Source organism: Rhinolophus hipposideros (genome assembly GCF_964194185.1).
Source record: "Rhinolophus hipposideros genome assembly, chromosome: 6".
Classification (NCBI taxonomy): Eukaryota; Metazoa; Chordata; class Mammalia; order Chiroptera; family Rhinolophidae; genus Rhinolophus; species Rhinolophus hipposideros.
Genome location: NC_138052.1, coordinates 30,466,245 through 30,493,762, shown reverse-complemented (window position 1 = coordinate 30,493,762; position 27,518 = coordinate 30,466,245). Strand labels below are relative to the sequence as shown.

Below are 27,518 nucleotides of genomic sequence, written 5' to 3'. Positions count from 1 at the left end.
GAAAGATGTGAAGATCATATCAGATAATTATGGGCACTTACACCAGGGAAGCAAAACACAGGGAAGACAATAATGGCCTCCTTCAAAATGGAGGCAGGGGTTGTTCTCAGTTTCTCTATCGTGTCTCTCTGTCCTCCTTATTCATAGGAGATAATACTAGACTGACTAGTAAGATGATACAACCCTGATTGAGGCATATTTGTTAGCAGGCAATAATACTGTGGTTTTAGAGGTTACTACTTATTTGTTCCTCATGCCTCCGTGCTATCAAAGCTGCGAGTTTTGCAGGAACAGATGCAAGACAACCAGTGTGGGCTCCTTTCTCTGTATTCTCATGGTCTTCCAGCAGTCTGAGTGGTAAAAATAACCAGCACCATCCTGCTCCCCAACACTGCCCCTCCCCAATTCTCCCTCCTTGCTCATGCCCTGGCACTCTCATCTCCTCTATCGATTGTTCACTAATCGTAAGATTTGGATTTGGGCTTAGAAGACAGTGAGGTTCCCCTTATGCCACTGGACCAAATTATCGGGGCTTTTCACTGGTATTTTGGAAGGAAGTCAAACTAATAATAAAGTAGTTCTCTGTTCTCTTTTTCTCAGAGACTCCACAGGGAGGAGAGCTGACTGGTCCAAGGCTGGATTTGGGTGTTCCTGAATCATCAAGCCAAAGTCAGTCTAATGATACCCTAATCCTGCCATGACATTCAGCATAAATATCTGAATGGCAGTTGTGTAAAAGAAGGAGAAAACAGACTTTAATGCTTTAACAGACAGAAAGAGAGTATCTGAGCTCTTATAGCCGGGTATAATTTACTAATAATGAAGCAAAACTTTCCAAAAGTCACAACTTATTCCAAAAATGACGATTCCAAAAATGGCTTCCTGGCACCAGAAATGCTAAAATGGATGTTAGAGAGGAAGGACCAACAGAGCACTAAGTTAACAGCAGGAAGGCATAAGTATTAGACTCAGCTTTGCCAACAATTAGCTATATGAATCATGTCGTGCCTCTGTTCTGGTGGTACTCGTACTCAATGACCACCAAGAATCGTTTGGCTCTGTGTTGTATTACTGTGCATTTAAGATGTGCCTGACACACAGCTCAGTCAGAGACTTTTAACTAAAGGCATGTTTATTTGTTTTGTTTTGTTTTTTGAAAAATTAGCCTCCCAAATAATTCTACCCCTTCAAACTACTGTCTCCTTGATCACTTTTCCTTCTTTAAATTTGAAAAAAAACACAAATGTTTGCTTGTTTGTTGCTAGGAGCTAAAGACCTAGAGCTGCCCTTGGCCCTTACATATCTCCGTTCTAAGCAAATGAAAACATAAATAGTATTTAAAGACTATTTCCTATAGTTTCTAGGATAGTTGAACTAGTTTTAGTCATTTTAACTTTGCCCTTAACATTCAAATATGTTTTAATCCAGGAATGAACATCAACTAGTAAATATTTCCTTTTCCTTATGTGGCTAGAGACCAAGATATATATATATATATAGATATATTTTAATATGTTGCTTGTTATACATAAGGTATATTTACAGTATTCTTTTAATTGAATGCTGGACTCTCATTTCCAGTATTTTTTTAATGTCATGTGTTTCTTCAGGAGACAGGAATAAACAATCTTGTAATACATGATGGTTCAATACAGTTAAAAGAGCTCTAGGCTATGTATAGCAATTAGGCCATAAAGAGAGAAACAAACCATATGTACATTTATTATGTCCATAAAACATAACATATGGAAATAGATTCTGACAGTGATGGTGAACTATTTGTGTGTCACATGTCAGCATGCACCACAAGAATTAATGAAAAGGATTTGTCACAATGCTTTCTTTTTGGATCTGGAAGGGTCAAATTGCCATAATAAATATTAGCTGTGGCTAAAATTTGATGACATCTTAGGGGCCCCTTCCTCAGTCTTCAGTTCTTTCATGATGCAGAGTGTCACATCTCACTCAAGCGTTGTTCCACACTCTGAGCTGAGCCAAAGCTTCTGCTTCTAAGGGGTTCCTAAGTCAATAGAAGCAACCAGCTATTATGCCGGTGGCAGGAACACCATGTAGTTGCAGCTGCTGCTTCTCCTGGCAGAGTGGTGCCTAAGCACCATGGCCCTGCTGGTGAGAAAAGATGCTTCGCTTCTCCTTCACAAAGCTTCTCGTACAGAGAGCACCATAACAGACACCAGAAAGAGGACAGACAGCGCAGCCAATGAATCGGAAGATGTGCTCCACCCGCAGAGGGAGTTAGAATGCAACTGACAGATGGACCATGCATGCATAAAATAATTATAGGATGACCGCAAATTTTGTTGTTTATAATCCCTCTGAATTCGAAGGCAAGTGGATGCTGATAACAGTTAAGTGCAGTAAAATCCTGAGTTTCATAATAACGGCCTCTGACAGAGTCAGCAGTAAGCAGTGGGTGGGAGCATTCAAAGGAGACCAATGGTGCTTTATGAGAAGGGAGGACGGGAAAGCAGCAGGGAAAAGCATCCAGAAGACATAGGGGCAGGAGGCCAGAGCCAGTAAGGCTCTCACATCAGAGGGGAGCACATCTGGAGAAGGCACCTCCTACCTCCAGGCTACCAGGTAAATGGAGAGGGTAAAGTGGAGTGGAGTGGTTGAAAGACTCTCTCTGAATGTGTGATGTAAAGCCCACCTTCTTCTTCCTTATGTGACTGTTGGTATCATTTTCATTTCTCAGACATGCTCTGTGGAGTGAGTTTTCTTTGGGGGAATTGTAAAGAGATTTGCTGATTCTTCACTGAAAACTTGAGTGAGGAAAAAGCTGATGCTAGTTGTGTGGATCTGATATCTAGTCTCCAATGGAAATATCACAAAGCAGGAATGCAGTAAGATGTTAGAATTCTATGTACCCATTAAGACCCCATTCAAATGACAACCTGTTCCAAGAAGCCTCAGCTTACAGCGGGTTCTCCTTCCTCTGAGCTCCTGCAGTGTTTCACCTGTACCTCTTTTACGCTACTTATTATTACTACCTATGGTAGTCATTACTGCTACCGGGTGTTTGTAATCTCTCCCTCTAAGCTGTACATTTCTTGAGGACATGATGTGTGTAAGGCATTTTTGACACTTCACATTGACTAGAGCTTGAGTGTAGTAACTATTTGCTGAATGAATAAGTAAATTTTCACGAATGTTGAAATAATATAGTATACGTGACATACATAAATACTGAAGGAGCTTTGTGTCTATCGGTAGACAGGCTGGAGTGGACTTGATCAGGTAAGGCCTTCAGGCAGAGGTAACATTTGAGCCGGCTCATAAATGTGTATCATGAACACCATACTAGGAGAAAAGAACAATATGATTGGAAAGGATTGACCGCCATGAGCCAAGGATGTCGCTCTGTATTTATAACAATCCCCACTCTTTTCCCAAGAAGAAACTTTTCCCAAGAAAACTAGGCTTTAGTCCTCTGGGGTTGAAGCAGAGTACAGTGGGATGAGGATAAGGAATAATAAAAGTTACTAATCTGTCCTGGAAAAAGTACAGCCACACACGTATAATCTGTTTTTAGGATAGGAGTGAAACTTATACTGAGAATATAAGCTACAAACATTATTAAACAATTCTGGGAGGACTATCTGATATCCTTTCAACAGCACAGCAAGCCATTTCCTATGTTAATTTATTCCATTAATAGCTGGCATAATCCTAGGGTATTTACAGCAGCAAAACCAGAAGCTCCTCAGGTGTGAACAAATGATCTGCTGGACTAGACCAGTTTGCTAGAAACCCTCTCATCTGTGTATTCAATGTCATTGAATTCAAACGGTCATTGAATCCCAAAAAAATATAAACCACTGTGCTAAGCAGTTTGGGCAATGTATACAAGATTAAGGCAAGCTCCTTATCCTCACAGAAACTACACTTTGACAAACAAAATTGTGTGAGGTACAAGAAACAAAAGATTTATGTAAGGCCTGTGACTCGTGAAAATCAGTAAACCGCTTAAAAGGACTTTGTGAGAAGGGGCCAATCATTGATCTGAAGGGCTCCATGGAAGCGGTGGTCTTTGGAACAGAACCTGACAGAGGGTACGGCCAGATGGAGTTTTTAAAAAGCTAGGCATTCCAGATCCATAGTAAGGCCCTTTAAAAAATACACGGGGAGCATTAACAATCCGAAATTTATTCCTGGAGCACTAACGATCCGAAATTTCAGACTCATTTGAATGGAAGGAAATTATGGAGAACAGAAAATGCAATTTAAAAAGAACAATGGGTTGCACACAATCGTATACGGGTTTTTTTCTGCTAGTCCCAAGGTCTGTTTAACACACAAGACTTTTGCAACGGCTCAGGCAGACACAGAGATTTTCCCATGACTGGAATTTACCTATGTTATTGAAAACAGCTGTTTGGTTTCTCTTGGGTAACTTTCCAATTTATTACCTTGAAGTAGGGATTGTTTTCATTTTCAAAAAATTCAAAACCATACAACATTATATATCATGATATATTCCTTGAAGTTTTTGATATTATCTTTCAGATATTCAAAAGCAAGGAAATTCCATTTAACCACACCAAGTTAATTCATTCTGTAAATATTTAGCATAATCATATAGCATTTACAACAGCAAAACCAGAACCTCTGAAGTTGATAAATGCAGGCTAGAGTATCAGCCATATTTTACATTTCCAGATTATAGCCACAGTAATGAAACCCTTTAGGATTATTAAAGTGCATTTTGTACAGTGTATTTATTACTTGACATTTCTTATTTATGACTCATAGAAAGACGAAGCTAAGTGAAATAAAACACAAACTAAACTTTCACTAGAATAATGAGATCCTATTCACTCTCTTAGCCAAATACACTTTTAATAGGTTTTAAATGGTTGTGTTGGTTTGATTCTTGGGAGCAATGCTTTTCACTTTACCTATCTTGGACACCTTTCTTAAGCAAACTAATTTAGCATAAAGAAATCATTGTATGTAGGTCTTGAAGCTGAACTATATTATTTAAAACACCTGGTGGATAAAGGTTTATTTCACTTGAAATCACAAGAAGCAAATGATTTCAAGTTTTTCTGATAGAATTACTGATGACCCCACTAGGGCTAGCTGACTTGTTGGTCTGATGTTATCTTAATAATTAAGACCTACCCTCACTTAAGTCAGAAGAAGTCCCACACAAAAGAAATCATGATCCTCCAGCCACATCACTGAACTGTCCCCATTTCCCACCTACAAAGGATAGCAGAACTTGTTACAATTTTTCTACTCTCAGAAAATTGTTCTCAAACTAGAACAAATGACTGAACATGCTTTCCTTAAAGTGCTTCATTGACTGATGGTGTGGCCTTCTCAGCTATAGAGGAAAAAGTGCAATCCCTGATGCAGACAGAGCCTCTGACTCAATCATTTCTTCTCTAACAAGTGTTTCCTGAGGCCACACCATCTTGAGACAGAAGAGGGGCAATAGGGTCCCTTTATTCAGTCCTTTCTATTACAGTTACTTCTCTTACTGATAAGATCTCAGAATGTGCAAAATGTCCCCACCTCCATGTCAAATCCTGGCTCTTTCGGAAAATTCTCCAGGATGCCTGCTAGGAAAAGCAACATCCCTTGAGGCATGGCTGCTCTAATGCCTTCTGCCATGGTCTGTGTAGCTTCACTGTGTCAAATGCACATCTATAGAAGGGGGTGGGCCCTGGAATCTGTGTGTCAAGGTTTACGTGCCATTCCATCATTCCCAGCACTAGGACGGTAATGAGCACATTTTAAAAAATTCTGTACCTCAGATATCTCATCTGAAAAATGAGTATAAATATAATCCTTGTCATGATAATGTAATTCCTATGGAGCCATAATAAATGAGAATTATTAATATCACTGTTTGATAAGGCCTCCACTCCCCAGTGAGGCATTAGCTATGAAGATAAGTTGGAGAGCAATCTGGTTACTTGACCCAATAACTCTACTCAAAATTGTCCTTACCTGACAGTCCCAGCTTTGGACCAAACTCATGTTCCACGAATTCCCCATCATTCCTTCTTTCAACAGGAGGATAATTCCTTCTGTTTGCTGAGAGAGCCCAGGCCCATCCTCCCCACCAACTTTGTTTACTTGGCCTCAGCTCCCACATTGGAGCCTTCACCACACTGGGAAGCCATAAATACTTAGGAAAGACTTCTGAAAAATAAAGTGTCAGGTCATAAAGTGAGATGCACAAAGTAACTGAGAACATGGCGTAGTAGTGGCTAAGAGTCTGCACATGGTAAGTTCCCTACTGTCACCAGGAATCTTAAGCAAGTTACTTAACATCTCTGGGCCTCAGTTTCTCCATCTTCAAATGTGGATAGTGGTAATCATTTTACCAATCGCACAGGGTTGACATGGCTATAAAAGAGGTTAATATGTGTAAGTGCTTAGAATAGTATCCAGCAAGTATTTTAAGAACTCTCCTCATCTTCCCACATAAAAACTGCAGTAATACTTGCACTACTTGCCATTATTTTTGGTCTGGGCTTTTTATTTTCAAAAAGGTAGAGGCAGGGGAAAGTTTTGTGACAAACTTCAATTTGACCCAGAAGCTGCCCACAAGGGCCCAGCAGTTATGAGTCACTGAAAGTCCCCTCCCTGGCTGAACATTTTTATAAAAAGAAGGAAAAATGTGACCTCCAATGCATTCCTACTGTTGGGGACTAGGCTGCACAATATAAAAGGTGGGTCCTGATTATCTGATTATCTTTGTTATAAAACACGATCATTCATAAGCTTGGAAGTTAAGTCTGGGTTGGAATTCCACCTTCCCCACTTTCAAAATCTATCATCTTGGATGATGATGAGGATGACAGCTAACATTGACTGAATTACTTGCCAGACATTTTATGTATATTATCTCATTTGTATTTCATAATCATCCTCTAAGGTTAAGTATTGTTATCCTACTCGTTTTACTTATGAGGCAACTAAGACCTAGAAGGGGCTTGTAATTAGCAAAAGACACAGAGTTGGCCAGTGGTAGAATCAGAATTATTCCCCATGTCCTTACCACCACAACGTACCGCCTCCCATGTTACATATTAGCCACCTTGCAGCATTAGGAGGACCAAAAACAAGCTAAGTGGTCACAAAAAGGTATTGATTATAATTAAAGTGAAAACAATAATGCACTCCGTAAGAAGCATAGGAACTTACTGCGAACAGTGAGTGCTTGAAGCATGGAAGTTAAAGGGTTACAGTATACCACAGGAGTCAAGGCGGGGATGTTCATAGCTCTCTGCCAGCTCTGTACAGACCTGCACCAGTGCAGGCCTACCGTGGTATGGCCTCCATGTGCTAATCAAAAGATTTTAACAACAGTTGAAGTTCATACCTCTCAAACAGTAAGTGCATCCAAGGGCCCTGTAAACACGATCCAGAATGTCTTTAAACACTTGGTATTGTTTGCTGACACCGCTCCAAAGGAAATGGAATGCAGACTCAAATATGCCCTTGAAACACTTCCTCTCCCTGGGACACACCCCTGCAGCACATATTTGTCTTAATCTGTTTCAGCACCACTCAACATTGCCCACAGATGTGTGGAGGCAACGTACGTGTGCACCACAATGGGCCACGCAGCCATGAAGCAGCATTCTGAGGAAAAGATGCCCTGGGTGAGAAATGTCCCATCCTTCTGAAACTTCATGACTGAGGGTTTATACATGGAATGGATCCAGCCTCCTTCTTTAAAACAAGAAAAGCTCTATAGTGTAAAAGGCATATGTGAGCAACAATTTCATTTTCCTACAAGGGTGGGGACCATAAATAAATGGGATTTTAGAAGCCTTATAAAAGTGGGAAAATGGGAAGGAAAAAAACAGTTAATGGAAAACCTGAGGCTGGGGCAGGGGGAGGGGAGATGAGACTGGGGAGAGAGAACAAAAAAGTTTAAAGCGAAGTTTTCTTAAGTTTTGTCATTTGACAATCTCTTCATCTCCCCACATAAGAACTGTAGTAACATTTGCACTACTTGCCATTATTTTTGGTTTGGGCTTTTTGTATTCAAAAAGGTAGAGGCAAAAGAAAGTTTTGTGACAAACTTCAATTCAGTCCAGAAGTTGCCCAGGAGGGCCCAGCAGTTATGATGCACTGACAGTCCCCTGGCTGAACATTTTCATAAAAAAACGAAAAAAATGTGACCTCCAGGGCATTCCTAATGTTGGGAACTAGGCTGCACAATTAACAAATTCTTTCTGGTGGTTATCTGGAATATTGGAGGTCTTCTTCCCCACATTCTTGTTCCACGTTATATGAAATACACTGTGTGCTACAAAGAGAGCAAGTCTAAATTCAGCAAAACGTTATTATCAAGTAAATACAGAAACCATTATAAAAACCTTTCCTTGAAAGCTCAGTCATGTGCCAGCTCTGTGTGCCTTCTGTAACAGAGTGAAATGGTTGGCCTCTCTGACTCCATTTTGTTCAAGCCTGCTTTGTTCCCACCACCCTTAGGTTAATAGCTTCTGCTTAGTTTTGTTAATCATTATAGACATGCTAATCATTAGAGGAATTCTGTTTATGGCATGAGTTTTACAAAAACAGCCCCTCACCAGAAGGCACCTCTCCTAAGGAGATAAGGGAAGTATGTACCAAAATAGCGATTGTTTATCAAAGATTTGCAGGAACCTCCTGACAAGACTCACATCAACTAGCATCAACAGAGAAGACTAAGAACAAAGAAGTGTCACAATCTTCCTCTGACCCCTGCAGTGTCCAGAAGTCTGAGGTCGTCAATCACGTGTTGCTTTTCCCATTTCCCCTCACCTCTTGATATAAAAGAGCCTGAATTCTGTACTTTCTTAAGATGGTTCTTTAAGATGCTAGTCTGCCATCGTCTCAACTTGCTGGTTTTCCGATTAAAGAAGCTTTCCTTGCCCCAACACCTTGTCATTCAACTTATTGGCTGCCATGTTGCAAACGGTACATGCTGGGACTCCGTTACACTTAGATCAAAGAGGACTTTGCATGAAAGAGCCACTTGGGGCAGGTGACTAGGCAGTCCTATAAAAGTTAAGCTTCCATTTGAATCAGTTACACAAGGTTTAAACAATAGAAGGTACAGAGAAGAATAGGAGCCAGTGTGGGTCTCATTTTGTATAGAGGGTGGAGCTGCCCGGGACCTACACAATATTTCTAACCAACGCATAGATCTGGTACACTATATATGTCACCAATAAAATGTGATCTTTAGCAGTTCTTACGTTAATTGAAAATCCTCTCAACAAGACAAATAGTAACAAGTGTTGGAGAGGCTGTGGAGAAAAAGGAACCCTCATACACTGTTGGTGGGAATGCAGACTGGTGCAGCCGCTATGGAAGGCAGTGTGGAGGTTCCTCAAAAAATTACGAATAGAATTACCATATGACCCAGCAATCCCTCTCCTGGGTATCTACCCAAAAAATCTGAAAACATTTATCCATAAAGACACATGTGCTCCAATGTTCATTGCAGCTTTGTTTACGGTGGGCAAGACATGGAAACAACCAAAATATCCGTCGATAGATGAATGGATAAAGAAGTTGTGGTATATATACACAATGGAATACTATTCGGCAGTAAGAAAAGATGATATAGGAACATTTGTGACAACATGGATGGATCTTGAGAGTATAATGCTAAGTGAAATAAGTCAGACAGCAAAAGCGGAGAACCATATGATTTCACTGATATGTGGTATATAAACCAAAAACAACAAAAGAACAAGACAAACAAATGAGAAACAAAAACTCATAGACACAGACAATAGTTTGGTGGTTACCAGAGGGTAAGGCGGGTGGGGGGTGGAAGATGAGGGTAAGGGGGATCAAATATATGGTGATGGAAGGAAAACTGATTCTGGGTGATGAACACACAATGGGATTTATAGATGATGTAATACAGAATTGTACACGTGAAATCCATGTAATTTTACTAACAAATGTCACCCCAATAAATTTTTAAAAATAAATAAATAAAAAATAAACCAAAAGAAAACCCTCTAATGTAGATTGAGATAGCAGTAGTTGAAATTATACCCAAGGCCTTCAGAAAGTAAAGTCCTGATTAGAGTTTTTCGAATGCTAACTAAGCACCTTTCTGGAGTGTGTTCTGGATAAAGATACTTCAAATATAACTAGACATGAATTACCTAGGCATGAATTAAAACTAATTTATGCCGACTCACACATTACTATCCATGCTCATGTATTTTAAAGATAAATTAAAGACACTGTAAGAGCCCACTGTCTTTGTTCTTATAGCTAGTAAGTAGCCCAGCTGGGAAAGAAGCTTGGTGTGATTCAAGGCAAACATTTCTATTACTAACGGAGTTTCCAGTCCAGTAAGGGAAACTGACATGTACACAGAGAAAAACAAAGGCATGAGAGAAACCAGCCTAAAGTTTGAAAAGAAAAAAATTGATGTTTCTGTTGCTTTAAAATCCCATCCTGTTTTTTCACTGAGTAAGACAACTAGCTAGTCACTTAGGAAATCTTATTCTTCTTCACATGTTTCTCTAAAGTAAGCTCCAGGTAATTGACAACATGCATAAAATTGTAAAATGTACAAATTCTTTAATCCAGCATTTTCCCTTTGCAACATTTGCTTTACTGAGATAATCATATACATGAAATATACCTATGTGCAAGGATACCTCACTACATCATTCTGTTAGCAAAAAATCAAAAAGAGCTAAAAGTCATCAATAGGGAATTAAGCCAATTAGTATAAGTGACTACAACACACGACTAAGCATCCATCAAGCACACTGATGTACACCACTGTTGACATGAAAAGATGACCACAATATGTTGTTGAGCGTTTATTAAGGTCACTACAGGAGAAACAATATAGCCTGACCATCCGAATATAAAATTATAAGCATGTGTGCGTATCATGTGAAAGAAAATTCACCTAAATGTTAAGGGTGACTCCCTCTCTGAATGACGGGATTCATAATGAATTTTGCCTTCCTTTGTGTACTGTTGTAAATTGTTTGAATGCTTATGCTAAGTATCTACATTTTTACAAGATTCATCGAGCTACTGAAAAAGGTATTACAAGCATGGCTGATGATATGGCTTATTATTTTAAGTTTACACTCTTTAAAACATAAATCAGCACATGCCACTCACCTGCTCCAGACACTCTAATGACCGCCAAACAAATCTGCAATAAGACTCAAATCTTTAACATGGTCTAGCCCATGCCTGTCTTTCCAGACTTAGACTTCTTCATTCACCTCCCCATCACCCCCCAATTCACTACCCTTTAGCAGCACTGGCCATCATTTAATTCCTTCAGCACACAAACTTGTTTTTCACCTCCAAGTAATAGTACATGCTACTCCTCCTTGGGAAGACATTTTGATCCCCCTTCACCTGCCCAACTTTTTTTTTTTTTTTTTAAATAATCCAATATCAAATGGGGTATTAATTCTTCAAACAGGGCTTCTCTGACCTACAATACAAATTAAATCTCCATTACACTCTCTCCTAGAAACAAGTATTCTTGCTCCTTAGCTTTTATCACCATGCATGATTACATACTTATCAATGTATTTCTTTAAAATAAGATTTCCCACTGGACTTTTAGATCCAAGTAGGAAGTGACTCCCATACCCCAGTACCTACTAAGAATCTGACACTCAGCAGAGATTCAATATATCTCTGCTGAGTGAATAAGAAATGAAGAACAGGGCAAGTAAAAGATGTGATTTTAAATTTCAAAACAAAAAATAACACCTAGCATATCTTGAGAACTTTATGACTTGATAGTTTTACCACCTTTTTTTTTCATTTATTCCTGATAAAATTATGTAGGTTATCATTATCCATGGTTTATGGAAATATTTTAAAAGAGATTAAGTGACAAAAATAACTAATAAGTGAGTTTTCTAAAATATACAAATAATAAAAATTTTGATGTAATTCTCAAAACTAAGTCTTCAGTTCTAAATCCAGCCCAGCACAGCTCCCTTCAAGAGGCAAGGTAAAAACGGACGATGTTACCTGAATCTGAGGGCAAAGGAGTGCCAGATGGAGGAATACGTTTTAAATTCAGGCCCATAAGCAGGGTTTATGATGGATGAACTTCCTGACTGGATTGCCAGATGACTAACCAGCTACATAGAAAGCCTACATATTAGAGCACTTGAGAAAAGCTTTATAATTTGGATAAGTATTTTTAACTTACATACAAAAAGATAATAATAATTCAGAAGATTTGGCCATCTATCTGGCAGACGTTAAGCATCAATAAATAAAAATTAAATTTTCCACTTCTCAGTTTAGTCCATGGAAACTGCGCATACATGCAGAACACACACACACACAAACATACATACATACACACATACACACATACATACATACACCCACCACAGAGCATATCAGAATTAGTTTTCTATGAATAACCCTCTAAAGAGCTATAAACAATTCTCATCTACCAAGAATAGCTATAGCAGGGCTGGCCCGGTGGCTCAGGTGGTTGGAGCTCCGTGCTCCTAACTCCGAAGGCTGACTGTTCGATTCCCACATGGGCCAGTGGGCTCTCAACCACAAGGTTGGCAGTTCGATTCCGCAAGGGATGGTGGGCTGCGCCCCCTGCAACTAGCAATGGCAACTGGACCTGGAGCTGACCTGCGCCCTCCACAACTAAGACTGAAAGGACAACAAATTGCAGCTGAACGGCACCCTCCACAACTAAGATTGAAAGAACACCAAACTTGACTTGGAAAAAAAAGTCCTGCAAATCCTATTCCCTTTCCCCAATAAAATCTTTAAAAAAAAAAAAAAAAAAAAAAAGAATAGCTATAGCAAACAAATTCCAAAAATCAACTAAGTAACAAAAGTTTGTAAGATTAAACCCATGTAATGGGTACCTCCACAAAAAGAGAAACCATTCAAGAAGCCACAAAGGAGTCAATTCTGCCAAAGAAAATGTTAAGAACACAAAAAATAACAGGTGGCCTATTTGCCCCCCTCTAGTTTTTCTTTTATTTCCCAACTGATGATGATGTTGGTAATGATTATGATGATGATGACAATCCATACACAGTCTGACCAAAATTCAACTTTGAGCCCAGAAATATTGGAAAAATGTTTTAATATTCCATGTTTGAACAAGAACAGCAATTATATTTATTCCAAATAGCATTTAGTCTCTTCGTTCTCATAAAGGCTTCATTCTGAATTTTACTTTAGATTGCAAAAAGAATCGTTCTTCATAAATCGAAAATGGGGAATCCCTTGTGGCAACAGAAAAATTCCAACAAGAAAGTTTTATCATTTAATTTCTGACAGAAGTAGGTGCAAGTTGACAACCATTACATTATTCCGGTATGAAACAATTTATCATGTGATTGATTTTCCCCAAAATACCTATGAAATATCTAAGGAATTTAATTTTTTTATTGGAAACATCTTTCAAACACCCCAGGTACTGAATTTTCCATTTCTATCACTTAAATAAATATTGTGTGTGTGTGTGTGTGTGTGTGTGTGTGTGTGTGTGTGAGAGAGAGAGAGAGAGAGAGAGAGAGAGAGAGAGAGAGAGAGAGAGAGAATAAATGTAATAAGAAGCTACAGAAAGAAATTATCTTTGCATAGGAGATGTATGACAAAAATGTTTCAATTAATACCAGACATAGTCTTATCACCTTTAATATTCCACAGTCTATCTCAGTCCTTATGGACTGGCATCTTTTCATAAATGATATTTCCCATGTGTCAGAGAGAAAAGCTCATGATGAAATAATAGCTAGACTAGAGTTTCAATCATTTCTGTCTTCTTTTCTAGAGAGAGGGGGATGTGCAGAGATCTTCTTTATTCTACAGTTTGGTTATTTTGCTTGAACTCAGGGTCAGCTGTGCACATCAGCAAAGTTTCAGGTCACTGAATTCTTAATATTCAAGAAATATTCAAGTTTCCTTTTTTTTCCCCCAGGATGGTTACAATTGTACACACAGAGAGATCAAAGTCTGTTGCGGTTATTTTTCTTCTTAAAGGATTAATATAAATGTAGATTCTCATTTGGTCCTGGAGAGAAGATTCTCTAGTAATCTCCACAGATTTCAATTTTGCCCCCAGGCGCCTGGGACATCCAGGGATATCAAGGAGAGTCAAATTAGACCTGTAGCTCTTCAATTAATTTTGAACTCAAGATTACCACTGCCCCCAGTCTTATATCTAATCCCCTCAGCCCTGGGGAGCCAGGTCACATTCAGGAAAAAAATCTATGAGAAATGGCAACTTTTCCCTTATGACATAGTTATATAAGGATGCCTTCTCATATCTATGTGCCAAAAATAAAAGGCACAAGATACTTGAACCACTAGAACATGCCCAGACTTGCGTATCCAACTGGCCTAATATAGCTTTCCCTGTTCTGATGGTAAAAGCATGTAATAGAGTCACAGGCTGTGGAAAAATTGTCCTTAAATCACTTCTCATGCTGGGGCATTCCCTGAGAAGACCTCACCTAAAGAGGTTGTGGCAGATTGTGTCTAAGGCAGATTCAGTCACATGAGGTTTCTGACAGCCTGTCCTGGGGTGAGAGGCTCACTGGCCCATTCCCAGACAGGCTTGTTCTCACCGCTTCTCTGCCAGAACCTCTATTAGGCTGTCCCAGCAGTTAGTTATTCACCCCTCAAGGTGGTTTTGTGGAAGGAGAGGCCCAAGTTGCAAAATAGAAACATTTTTTTAAATCTTCATGGTAAGATTATGAAACAAATAGGATAAAAGGATCTCAATTAAAAAACACTTATCACAGGATATACAATTACAGAATTTGCACAAATCCAACTCCAAATAAAGACAACCGGCCATTTCCATTATCTTTAGGGATTGACCATCATCCAAGATACTGTGAAAATTATTGTAGTTAGAGGATAAAAATATATAAAATTAATTAAGTAACTAAGGAACTATTATGAGATGTGACAAAGACAGATTTGAAGGGCAAATGAGTAAACATTCTTTATGTGGCATTGTACTACCCAGAACTACTACAAAAGTACCTCTAGATGGAATCATTGGGTCGAGTTCCAATCAATGAAATGTAAGTGGAAGTGATATGCATCATATCTGAGGCAATGTAGTTAAGAATGGATATGCCTCTTCACATTTTCTCAATTTCCCCATATGTACAGTTGAGTGAAGAGGAGAACAAGGTCATAGAAGATGGTGAAACCATACAATGGAATGAGCCTGGGTCCCTGAGTGACCATGTTGAGCAAAGCCCTACATGGATCCATATCAGACTATGAAACAAAAAAAAAATAATAATAAACTTCTATTATGTTAAGTCATTTAAACATTGGGGCTGTTTGTTACAGCCACTAACCTATAGTAACTAACACACATGGATTAGGAAAGAAAGCTATTATTTACTAGGATGTTACATTTTCTCAAATACTCTTAAAAAAAATAGAAGGCATTTAATGTATTTAGTATAGAGTGGAAAGCAGATAATATTAGTAATCCTAGAAATGATAAATATCCAAGTATCTCTCCTCCTTGGCACATGCTCCTACTCCAAACTCATTCTACTTTTACAGGTCAGGTGAAAGGGATTAAAATATTCTGGGAAAATGGAAGTTTGAATAATATGGCAGTCTCAAATTTTCTCACTGTAAATTTATACCATTACGAGGATTCCTTTACCTGAAAGTTATAGGCACTCATATACCTGCCTTCATATCTACTCGTATATTTAGCTATGGAAAAAGTTTTCTTTTCTTTCAGGGTTTGCACCATAATAGCAAATATTTAATTAGTCCAAAGTTTGAATATGTGACTCAGGTGCCACTCTCAAATTCTAAGCAACATGCAAAATGGTTAAACTTGTTCCTTGAAATTGTATTTACTCCAAAACCTTCCTTAAATTTACTTAGAGCTGTTCATGATACAACATCTCCATAAACTAAGTGAGCTAAGAAATTAAAATTATACAGTTATATAATTTTGGAGACAAAATAAGGATTACTATAACATTGCATAATTTATTACCTAACTTGATGTTTTCCCATCATTATTGGTTGATGTTATAAGAAAGACAATTACCATAAACCCAGGTTTTGAAAACTTTTAGGCTGAAAAAGATTTCGTTTGGCACAGGCACACTTGGGTTCCCTTAGTCCCTTGTCATGATTCTCCATATAATATAATCACCCTTCTCCCTTTCCTAATGGAAAACCACATCTGTATAGTTCAGAAGCCACAAATATGAGTCTGAAGCTTCATGTAATAAATTATGCCCCCACACAACACCCTTAAAAAGAGAAATAAAGTTATCACTGTTTTTTTTGGGGGGGTGGGGGAAGTATAGTTTGATTTCATTAAGTATAATCATCTAAATTAATTTTGTTCTGGTCATGTGGCCAAGTATAAATTATCACAGGAGTTGTATGGCACAATTTATAAGATATCTTTAATATCTTAAAAGATTGACCAGTAATGGACCCATTCTGTAATAAAGTGATTATTATGCTTTAAAATTATACTTGGGATTTAGAAAAATTTGAATGGAAAATTAATTTAAAGCTGAAAAGTAAAAAGAGTTGGCATAACTGTCAAAATAATTAGTCAACTTAAGAAATATAACTAAAGTTGAGAATATTCTTAGATGTTCTCATATTTTACTGATAATTCAATAGGACTAAATTCTTACCATTTGGGGGCCAAAAAAAATATATTACCCAATAAAAAATAACCATAATGTTTTCTCCCTAAATAAACCTTCCTATTTCAATCTCCATACACAGTAAGTATACTCAGCTTTGGACCGGTGACCTTAAAAGGAAGCAGCATCTGCCTAGTTTTCCATTGCTGCTTCATTTCATGGATAAATTACTCCGAGAATGACATGAATATGTAGAGAATTCCTGGCATGTAACTTTCTCTACGAACTTTTAAAACTTTTGGAAGGCTGGACCTAGAAGGCATAAAATATGCCTGAGAGCAGTGTTCTGTTTGCTGTGACTTAGAATTCATTCAAAATTTGATTATTTAGATAGAGTCCATGGAAATTACAGTTAATAGAAACTTACATAGATATTACCACTTTCCCTGGGAGTACAAGCCATCCCCCCACACCCCCCTCCATCTTGAAAACATTCATGGGGATAAATTCCTCAGCCACTTAGAACAGGTTTTACTTCCCCCAGGTCACGAATGCCTCAGCTATAGAAACTACTGCATTTTCACCATTGCAGTACGACATTCTCACTATGATGGGCTGGTTTTACTAGAAGTAGCAGAAAATCAGAGGGATTCCTAGAGTATTAAAGCTACTGAAGCATTCACATGTGTTTGGTTGTTTGGTTTTGTTTTCCTAAAAACTTAGCAGGGACCTACCTCTTCAGCCAGTGCTTAAGTTGTGGTGTCAGTTGTGAAGGAGATATTTTTCCCTCGTTGAGTAAGTTCTGTTTGGTACCTGAGGGGGCTGCACAAGTAAAACTGTAAGGGACTACTCTGAGGCTCCACCTGGATGCCAGGCCCCATGTTGGTCCATGTCCCATAACTGGAACTATTCCGTGACTTCTGCTTCCCAGAGCTAATCCTGACCTGAGAAGTGGCCTTTGAGCAGCTCCAGCCCCACACTCCACATTCCTGTCCAGTGTGAAAATATCCTTGTTTAAAATATGCTACCTAAAGAGAGGCTCATGACATGTAATGTGAACAAAGCACAGCATAAAATAATTTGTACAATATAATCCTACATTTGTACAGCAGATATGTATTAGTTTGCTAGGGTTGCCGTAACAAGTGCCATGATCTCAGTGGCTTAAACAACAGAAATTTATTGTCTCATAGCTCTGGAGGCTGGAAGTCCAAGAGCAAGGTATTGGCAGGGTTGGTTCCTTCTGAGAACTGTGTGAGAATCTGTTCTATGCCTCTTGCCTAGCTTCTGGCTGTTTGCTGGCAATCTTTGGCAATTCTTGGCTTATAGAAACATCACACTAACAGCTGTCAACATCTTTAAATAGCATTCTCCTTGTCTGCATGGCTCTGTGTTCAAATTTTCCCTTTTCATAAGGACACCAGTCATATTGGATTATGGCCCAATCTAATAACCTCATCCTAACTAATTACAACTGCAATGACACTTTTTCCAAATAAGGTCACATTCTGAGGTCCGTGGGTTAGGGCTTCAACATATAGATTTTGGAGGTATACAGTTCAACCCATGACAGCAAGGGAAAATGAAAAGGTTCTATATATTTGTATATGGTTATATGAGCATAGAGAAAGGGATACAAAGATACACAGGACATACAAACTGTTAACTTTCATTATCTAGGGTGAGACGAGCTGGCGTTAAGGAGTAGCTATCACTTATTTTATTATACATTTAATATTTATTTAATATACATTTAATATTTATTACACATTTAATATATATTTAATGATTGCATTTCTCCTCATTCTTTTAATCTATTTCTATAAAACCTTAAAATAATGATTCTCTCTAAGAACCCAGGGTTCAGAAGCCATAAAACTGATGAAAACAGAGAAAATTTGATGGTAACAAAACCAACTGATAGAAAAGAAGGGACAAAAGCTAAATATAACACATTTGAGAATGATAGCTATAATAACAGATTGGTTAAGTATGAAAATCATTGGTTTGAATGAAATAAAGAAAAGGTATTCATGAAAAAAGGAGTGCGCTATAAAGATTGTTGCATAGAAACAAAGATCTGTGGAAATGTTGGATGTGCTGGGGATATAATATGAAAAAGAGAGTGAGAACACTGAGATAAAAAACTGAACGGCCTGATCATAATGTACTTTCATTAATGTGAAAAGATAAGTGTGGGAGGCAGAATAACGTCCCTCGCCCAAAGATATCCACTCCCTAATCGGTCAAAACCTTCCCATATATTACCTTTGTGGCAAAGGGACCATGTGAGTGTCATTAAGGTTACAGACCTTGACATGGGGAGATTATCCTGGATTATCTGGGTGGGTGCAATCTAAACTCATCAGTCCTCCAAAGCAGAAAACTGTACTAGGCTGAGATAAGACAGGATAAAAAGAGAAATTCCAAGCAAGAGGACTCCACCCACCAATGCTGGCTTTGAAGATCTTCATCTTCAAGATGAAGCCAAGGGAAGCAAGAGCCAAGGATTGTGGGTGGCCTCTGGAAGCTGGGAACGACCCTCATCTGACAGCCCTCTAAGAGAAAAGGATTTCACTCCTATAACCACAAGGGACTGAACTCTGCCAATAACTCAAATGAACAGAAAACAGATCTTCTCTGCATCTCCAGAAAGAAATGCAGCAGCCCTCTCAACACCACGATTTCAGCCTGGTAAGACCTATATTAAACTTCTGATCTACGCAAATATAAATTTGAGTGGTTTACGGCCACTAAGTTTATAGTAATTAGTTGTGGCAGCAATAGCAAACTAATACAGTACGAATTGTAGGATCTATGATGATAAGTATTTAAATCGTGGCCTTTGTGTGTCCTTTCTATTCAAAACGCTGTTCTGAGTACATTATGTGCCATATCCCATTTAGCCCTCATCACAAGCTCTTCTCTGTAAAGGGTGTAGTCCAACCGTCTCTGTTTAAATATCATTGAATTAAGGTAGATACACAAAAGTTAAACAAAAATATCCGTTCGATGTCACATGGTCTTTGAAATCACAAGATTTTGATCTGGCACTAGCAGTAGAGCAATCTCTGAGGAGAACGAGGGATATTTTTCTAGTATTGCGGATGCCCTGTCTGATTCCCACTTCTGTTCAGTGACCAAGGGCCTGCTTTCAGGGGATAACTTCTTGGAGTTAGGAGTACTTTCAGGGAATAAAGGAAAGTTGCCCAGCTCTCATCAAGATGGGGCTTTTCAGTATGCCCCCTGAAAAGCTGAAGGGCAGATTCTAATTGAGGGTTAACCAAAACAGAAAGAGAAGCCAAATTTTAAGGCAGGGATGAGATAAGATCAAATAGCACCTCCTGCTTGAAGTGGCTTCCCATACTCTTCCCAGACACTCCTTCTGAATTCATGTAACATTTTTCCTCTACCTCTTACTGCTTGCAAGTTTGTGTTATAGTTGTTAATGCACATGCCTAATCTCTGAGTGGGGTTACTATTTACTACACAATGCCATGTGCCAGACACTGAGCTAAATACTTTACCTGCATTATCTCATTTAATCTCCATAAGAGCCTACAAGTATGTGATGGCTACTATAATTAGTGGGAATTCTGTATACAAAGAATCTGAGGTCAAACTGATCTTGCAACTTACTCTTGGCCTCACAATTAATAAGTGACAGAGCCAATATTCTGTCTTCCAAGCACAGACTCTTACAATAAAGCTCTGCAAGGATGAAATGGAGACTCCTATGTTTGTCCCCCAGTTTATTCATTTCATCCCTGGAGCATAGCAAAGACTCAATAAATATTTGCAGAGTGGAAGAAAAGAGGCCAAGAGTGGAAAATTTTCAGAAATAATAGTTTGACTAATGAAGGACACCACCATCTGAAAATCTGGCTCACAGTCTCTCCCAAATGCTAACTAGAAATATTAGAGGCAAATATCCCCATACTTGACAAACTGTTTTCCCGGGAACTGCATTTATACATTTATACTAATATATTCTAACTTTGTTTTTACTACCAATGAACCAAACCAAAGGACAAAAACGGAACATGATGTGAAGTCCCGTGACTCAGTACCATGGCCAGGAGAAAGTTCATGGCCCCCCTCGGCACCCGCTAGACAGTCTCTTCTTCACCCCACAGCTCCATCTGGGAAGCCCAACAACCACTGCAGTCTGATCCCACCAAACCTTTCCTCACCATTCTAAAGATCAGCAGCCATGTTTGTGGCAGACAACTTCTTTTTCTGGCATAAATTTTGTCATCCACAGAATAATAAAACTGTGATTTCCACAACTACTGGCTCACTCCTCTTTTAAAATCAGAATCCAACCCTTTTTGGGCTCCATATTCCTATCTATTTAAGATCCAGTCCTGGATTCTGAACCATCATATGTTTTGAGGGGTAAATAAAATAGGTCTTCACTTACAAAACCAAACAAACAAACAAACAAAAACCCTGGGTGACCCAGAAAACCTGCTGCAATGGATTGAAACTTCATTTCACACCAAAATTCATATGTCAAAATCCTAACCCCCAAGGTGACAGTATTAGGTATTAGGCAGAGCCCTCATGAGTGGAATTAGTGCCCTTATAAAAGCGACCTGAGAGACATCCTTCACCCTTCCACCATGCGGTTACATAGACAAGACAACTGTCTAAGAAGCAGGCCCATCACCAGGCTCTGAACCTACCAGAGCCTTGATCTTGGACTTCCAGCCCCCAGAACTATGAGAAATAAATCTCCATTGCTTATAAGCTTTCTAGTCTGTGGTATTTTGTTATTGCATCCCAAACTGATAATACACTAGTCTTTCTGGAAATTTATTGAATTCCAAGCTATCTCTACAGAGTGCGGTTTGGGTGGAGGATAAAGGTCAATGCTGTGTGACCTGCCACCTGCTACTGACAAACGGCATTATTCTTTACCCAGACTTTCCCCTCTGAAAAATCATTCTTACCCTTTATTTTTGAAATCTAATATCCTCATTTTTGAGTAGATTATATGTCCCCAGCTAACTCCAAAATTTGAAGAACCTGAATCAAAGTTTGAAGTCTGCCCTTTTCATTTATAGCAGCAGATATAGCAATAATAGCAACTAAAAACATCAACTTTAAACTATCCCTCAAAGATACCCCATAGTACTTTCACCGCTTAAGCTCAAATTCAGTTTGGATTTCTGCATGTGCTCCTGCCTTGATGATTCATGATCATCTATAACACAAGAAAAAAATAAACGAAAAACCCAAGATGATTTCCATACCACTCCTCAGGTCACAAATCCAGAAATAGTGGATTGAGAAATCTATGCCAAAAGTAAAATAATAAAATAATAATAATGAACATTTCAATATTTCAACAGGGAGAGAGCAATAATGTGTGTACTCAGACTTTCACAGGATGTACTAAATGTGGCTGCCAATTGTGGAGAAGTCTGTGGGATAGGCAAAAATTCTGTCAGTCCCAATTACCTCACTGGGCCTTGTTTTGCTGCTTTGGGCCCTCTGCAGTCTGGCATCGGTGCCCTGCACCAGTTAAGACCCCAACCAGCCAAAGAAGACTGAGAGGAAGGCCTTGCACTTGAGCCTGGGAACTGTCACTCTGTGTCTCTTTAGACATGTAACAGATTATGCCTTTCCAATGGGCTGTCGGTTTGATTCCTGACTTAAAGCAGCTGTGTGCACAGAGGTCTTTATAAATTCATAGAGGAGGACATGATCTAGTCCGGCAAGTGAGGACAAAACAAACAAACAAAAAAAAAAACAAAAAATTAAAAAAAACAAAACAGCTATTGCCTTAGGAAAAAGAAAAGTATAGGGACAATTACATTACAAAATGAATTAACTCACTTTATGACCAATAACTGTGATGCAAAAAAAAAAAAAAACCAAACAAACAAAGAAAGCAGTCACCACCCAAACACAAAAATTAACACTATAAATGATGCATGAAGAAAAGAACTTGAAATTAATTCTATTGATGGAGTTAATGCATTGAAAAAGCACACTGAGTTGGTAGGTTTCTTTGGCTTCCGTTACATTCAACATTCTTGGGGGAGAGTGGGGGGTGGTGACTGTAATTGGTACCAACTCATCCTGTGAGCAGCAAAGCCAAGAATGTTTTGTTGTCCATGACATTTTCCCCAGGGTAAATATCCTTCTTCCTTCAATTAGAGAGACATTTAAAAGATCAAGCCAAGGATTAGCTCCTGAGCATGTTATTCTTTACTGTTTTAATGTCAGGGATGAAGAGCAAAAAGTCTACTTCATTGTAACTATAAAGGTTTTTGAAACTCAGAAAAAAGGGAATAATTCCCTTCCTTTGACGGGGCAATAATGCATGTGTGCCTGTAAAATCAGCATCATTTGATATCACCATTGCTTGCTTTCTCTCACCCGCACCCCAAAGGAGTTATTTCTTCAGTCTCCTCTCCCAAAATGGGCCTCAGGACTCCCGCTCCTCAGCCCTAAGTGATTCTGCATCCCACAACATGGGGCCAATCTGAAAATGCACAGAAAGGAACATGTCTTCACGGAAGAGACGGACAATGATCTATGAAGAATGTCTGGGACGATGGCTCCAAATTATCAGGAAAAAAAGAATAAGGCTGGCGACTATGCAGCCTTGGGATTCTCCAGAGGAAGTTGTCTGACTGCCAACATTATACTAAATAGGACTATCCAGAAACCAAGAACCCTGTTTGAGAGATGCGTAGTCTGTTTTGGCTTTGTATGATGCCTTCCATTATAAATATTTGTATCCTTGCTGTGTGACTTTGGGCTAATTATATTTAATCCCTCTCTCTGATGCAGTTTCCTCATCTATAAAATGAGAATAAGTAACAGTATCTTCATGAAACAATTGTCGTGAAGATTAAATGAATTAGTATTTGTAAACCACTTATAACAGAGACAGGTAGGCACTATGAAATGTAAATATTAGCTTTCTTTTTAATCTAACAACACATAACTACCTTAATCTATTTCTTTAGTAAATACTTCCTTCCTGCTGTAAATGATGAAGAAATCCCTATCATTCTGTGTCCTTTTCCCTTTGATCCTGGTTATATTATATTCTTTATATCTTTAAATAATATACTTTTATAGCACTGTGTAATATATTTACATCTATCACTTGACTTATCAATTGAAAACAATACACATTTACTTCTGCTATAAAAGAAACTCAGAAAATATCTATGGGATATTTTCAGACTAACTGAGCCCACTGTTAGGTGGTTGGGTCATCATTCCATTTACCGCCCCATGTCCATGGGGTCTCACTCTGAGCAGGGCACCAACCTGGCATTCTGGGTCCTTCAGGGAATAGTATCACCTCAGAGCTGGCATCTAATAATCTCTTAATGATTCAAGTATCTATGCATATTGTTCCTGTTAAAGACAGGAGTACTCTTTGGGGGACGGCTAAGGGACAATATTTTCACTATAGCTATTTGTTCTGGGTATCTGTGGCTATGTAACAAACAATCCCAAAATTTAGAAGCTTAACAGAACAAATAGTTATTATCACTCACACTTCTGTAGTTTGAATGGGCTCCAGCGGGTAGTTTTTGCTTAGTCTCTGATACACTGTGGTCAGAGAGGGCTAGGCCTGACGTCATCTAAAAGCGTGACTAAGTGGATATCCACACGGCTTTTTCATTCACAGGCCTGGCATGTTGGTGCTCCTTAATCTTTTTCTCTCTATTTGTGTTACCTGGTTTTCACAGCACAGTGGTCTCAGGGTAGTCACATTCTTATACAGTGACTGGCTTCCAAGAGGCAAGAAACTGAAGCTCTTATATGTTGAGAGCTATACCCGGAATTGACACAGATACACTTCTACCACGTTTTATTGATCAAAGCAGTCAAGAGTCAGAGCCCACCCAGATTCAAAGGGGCCAAGAAATAAACTCCATTTCTTACTAGGGGAGTGTTCCCTTGATGGGGAAGGTCACACTGCATAAGATCATGTGGATTGGAGATCAGTCACACTGTGATGTTTGTAGTATCAATGAGCCTCTCTCTCATTTTAGAGGCTCTGGGTTTGTGAACTTCCTCAGGAATATGAATGGGCAAAGAGGCTATAACTCTTTTGGAAGCTAAATCACCATACCTAAGGAGGTTTTAACCATACAAATAGGTTCTTAGTGGATTGCCATTTCTAGAAATAATAAAATGGACAATCCTTTGGCAAGATTGATTCAGAATAAAAGATAAAAAACACATCAATGTTAGCAATAAAAAGGAGAATAATGATACAGTAAAGATTTTTTTCAAATCACAAAGAGGATGCTATGAAAATTTTTCTGCCAGTATATTGGAAAACTCAGACTAAATAGAAAATTAACTAGAAAACTATAACTTAATATTGCCAACTTGATAATAAATAGAAAAATTTAGCCTTATAACTGTTTACCAAAAATTATAGAATCAGTAATTAAAAATCTACACTATTATCTACCCTAAACCTTTCCATTTTTTGGCAACTTCTACCACAACTTCAAGGAACAAATAATTTTACTGTTATGCAAACTGTTGCAAAGAAATTTAAAAAAGAAAATTTCCTAACTCATTCCATATAGTTAAAAATTTTTATATCAACAACATAAAACAATTACATAAAGGAAAATTACAAACAAATCTCATTTTTGAACATAGATATAGAAACCTTGAATGGAACAGTAGAAAACAATACCAACAAGGTCATAAAAACAAATATATCATGACTAAATATTGTTACAGGAACACATAGATTATTAATTTTAGCAACTGTACTAATTTAGAATTGTACTAATGTAAGTTTACATATTAACAGATTAAAAGAGAAAAACCATAAATTCAAAAGTGCAGAAAAGCATTCAATAAAATCTTATTAGAATTAGTGGGGTTATCACATTGTAAGGTATAAAAATGTCAAATCACTATATTATACACCTGAAACTAACATAACTAATATTGCATGCTAACTAAAATTAAATTAAAAGAAATATGATAGCTAGATAGATAGATAAATAAATCTCACTCTCTTAGCAAACTAGGAATAGAGGAAGCTTCCTCAATCTGATAAGGGTCCTTACTGCAAACCAGCAACAAACACACACGTCATAAAGCATTCTGTTTACAATTAGGAAATAGAAAGTATTCTCTTTGTCACCATCCCTCCTCCACATTGAACTGGGTTCCCTGGCCAATACAGTAGTAGGAGAAAAAGAATTAAAATATGTAAAATTGCAATGGAAGTTAAAAAAAAAAAAAACTGTCACTATTCACAGAAAAAATATTTGTCAATGTAGGAAAAAACACACAAATAATTAGAATCAATAAGAACATTTAGCAAAGCAATGAGGTGGCTATAAGATCAATATATAAAAATTTCCATAATCATATAGTATTTAAAATGTACATAACTTATAATGTAGCAATTCAACTTCTATGTAACTCCCCTAAAGAAACTCCCATAAATATGATCAAAGGATATATAAAGGATATTCGAACTTCCATATATCAGTAGAGGAATAAACGACAACATTCATATAATGAAAAACTTAAACAACAGTTAAAATGAATGAACTAGAGCCATACGTCTCAACATGGATACATAACACAGTGATACATGAAAAAATCCAGTTAGAAAAAAGGTACGAGTTAGTTACGACCTTTGGCAAGTTAATTAACCTCTATGACTCGGTTTACTTGTTTGTAAAATGTGGATAATTATAGCACCCACTTTCTAAGGTTAATGTGTGTAATATCCTTTCGGACAGTGTCTGAAAAACAGTAAGTGCTTAATAAGTATTCACTATTATGATGGAGATGATTATGACAATAATGATGATTTTTAACATTATATACTTTTTAAACATAACAATTCTGTATGTAGTTTATGGATAATATACAGTAAAATTACAAAATGGAAATGTCACAATAATCGTTCATCCTAGAAAAAGGAGAAAGAAATGGAGTATCTGAATCTGTATCTGCAATATATGTATTTGTGAATAAGAAAGATCTGAAATAAATATAGCAAAAAGTTAACAAATTTAAATGTAGGTGGTGGATGTGTATGGTTTCATCATATTATTTTCTGTATTTCTATATATTTGAAATATTTGGAAAAAAATCAAAGGAAAGGACTAGAACAAGATACCTCAAGAGGTTAATAGTAATACATCTATAGAATGTATTACTAAAAGCATGAAACTATATGAATCATCTATAGGATGTATTAGGATATTATAGGATAATGAGTGTTGTTTTCTTGAACAGAGTTTTCTAAATTTTCCAAATTTTCTAAAATGAGAATATATTTCTTTTACAATTAGACAAAAAACAAAATTTTTAAAGCAATGATAAAATTATTTTAACACTGAAATTACCAGAGGTCTGTTTCATCTAATTAATCTTCATTTAGATATCTTCCAAATCAAATCAAATCTCTGTATATCAAAAATCACATAACTTTAATAGTAGAGCATTTTACTTATTATATCAAAATTTACATCTACAAAATAAGCATCCTTTTTTGCCTTTATCCTCAATGCACAAATAATTTATGGATGTCTGTCACCATCTTCATTGTAAAAAAGTCATTTCCTATAAATTTCACATTCCTGATACAATGGTGGAGGGGGTATAGAGGATATCTGGATGTATTTCTTAGAAAACCCATGTTAATGACACCGCCACAAATCTCTAACTTCCCTTATTTGGTGTTTCATGTCTAAAAGTGAATCTACTCTAAAAACAGAACTGATCTGCAGAGACTTTGTAATTCATCTTTTATCATGATTACAATTTCTCCTCTAACCATTAGCAGTTCAAACTGAACTCTGATCCAAATGATCAATAGCTGTAAGTGACCCATTAGATATGTGACTATTAAATTGTTTTTTG

General features: G+C 37.7%; 1 long non-coding RNA gene across 1 annotated transcript in view; it reads right to left on the bottom strand.

Annotated features, from left to right (window-relative positions):
* Positions 1–27,518, bottom strand: part of LOC308498906 — a 311,736-nt gene that overhangs the window by 221,679 nt on the left and 62,539 nt on the right. The window lies entirely within an intron of this gene.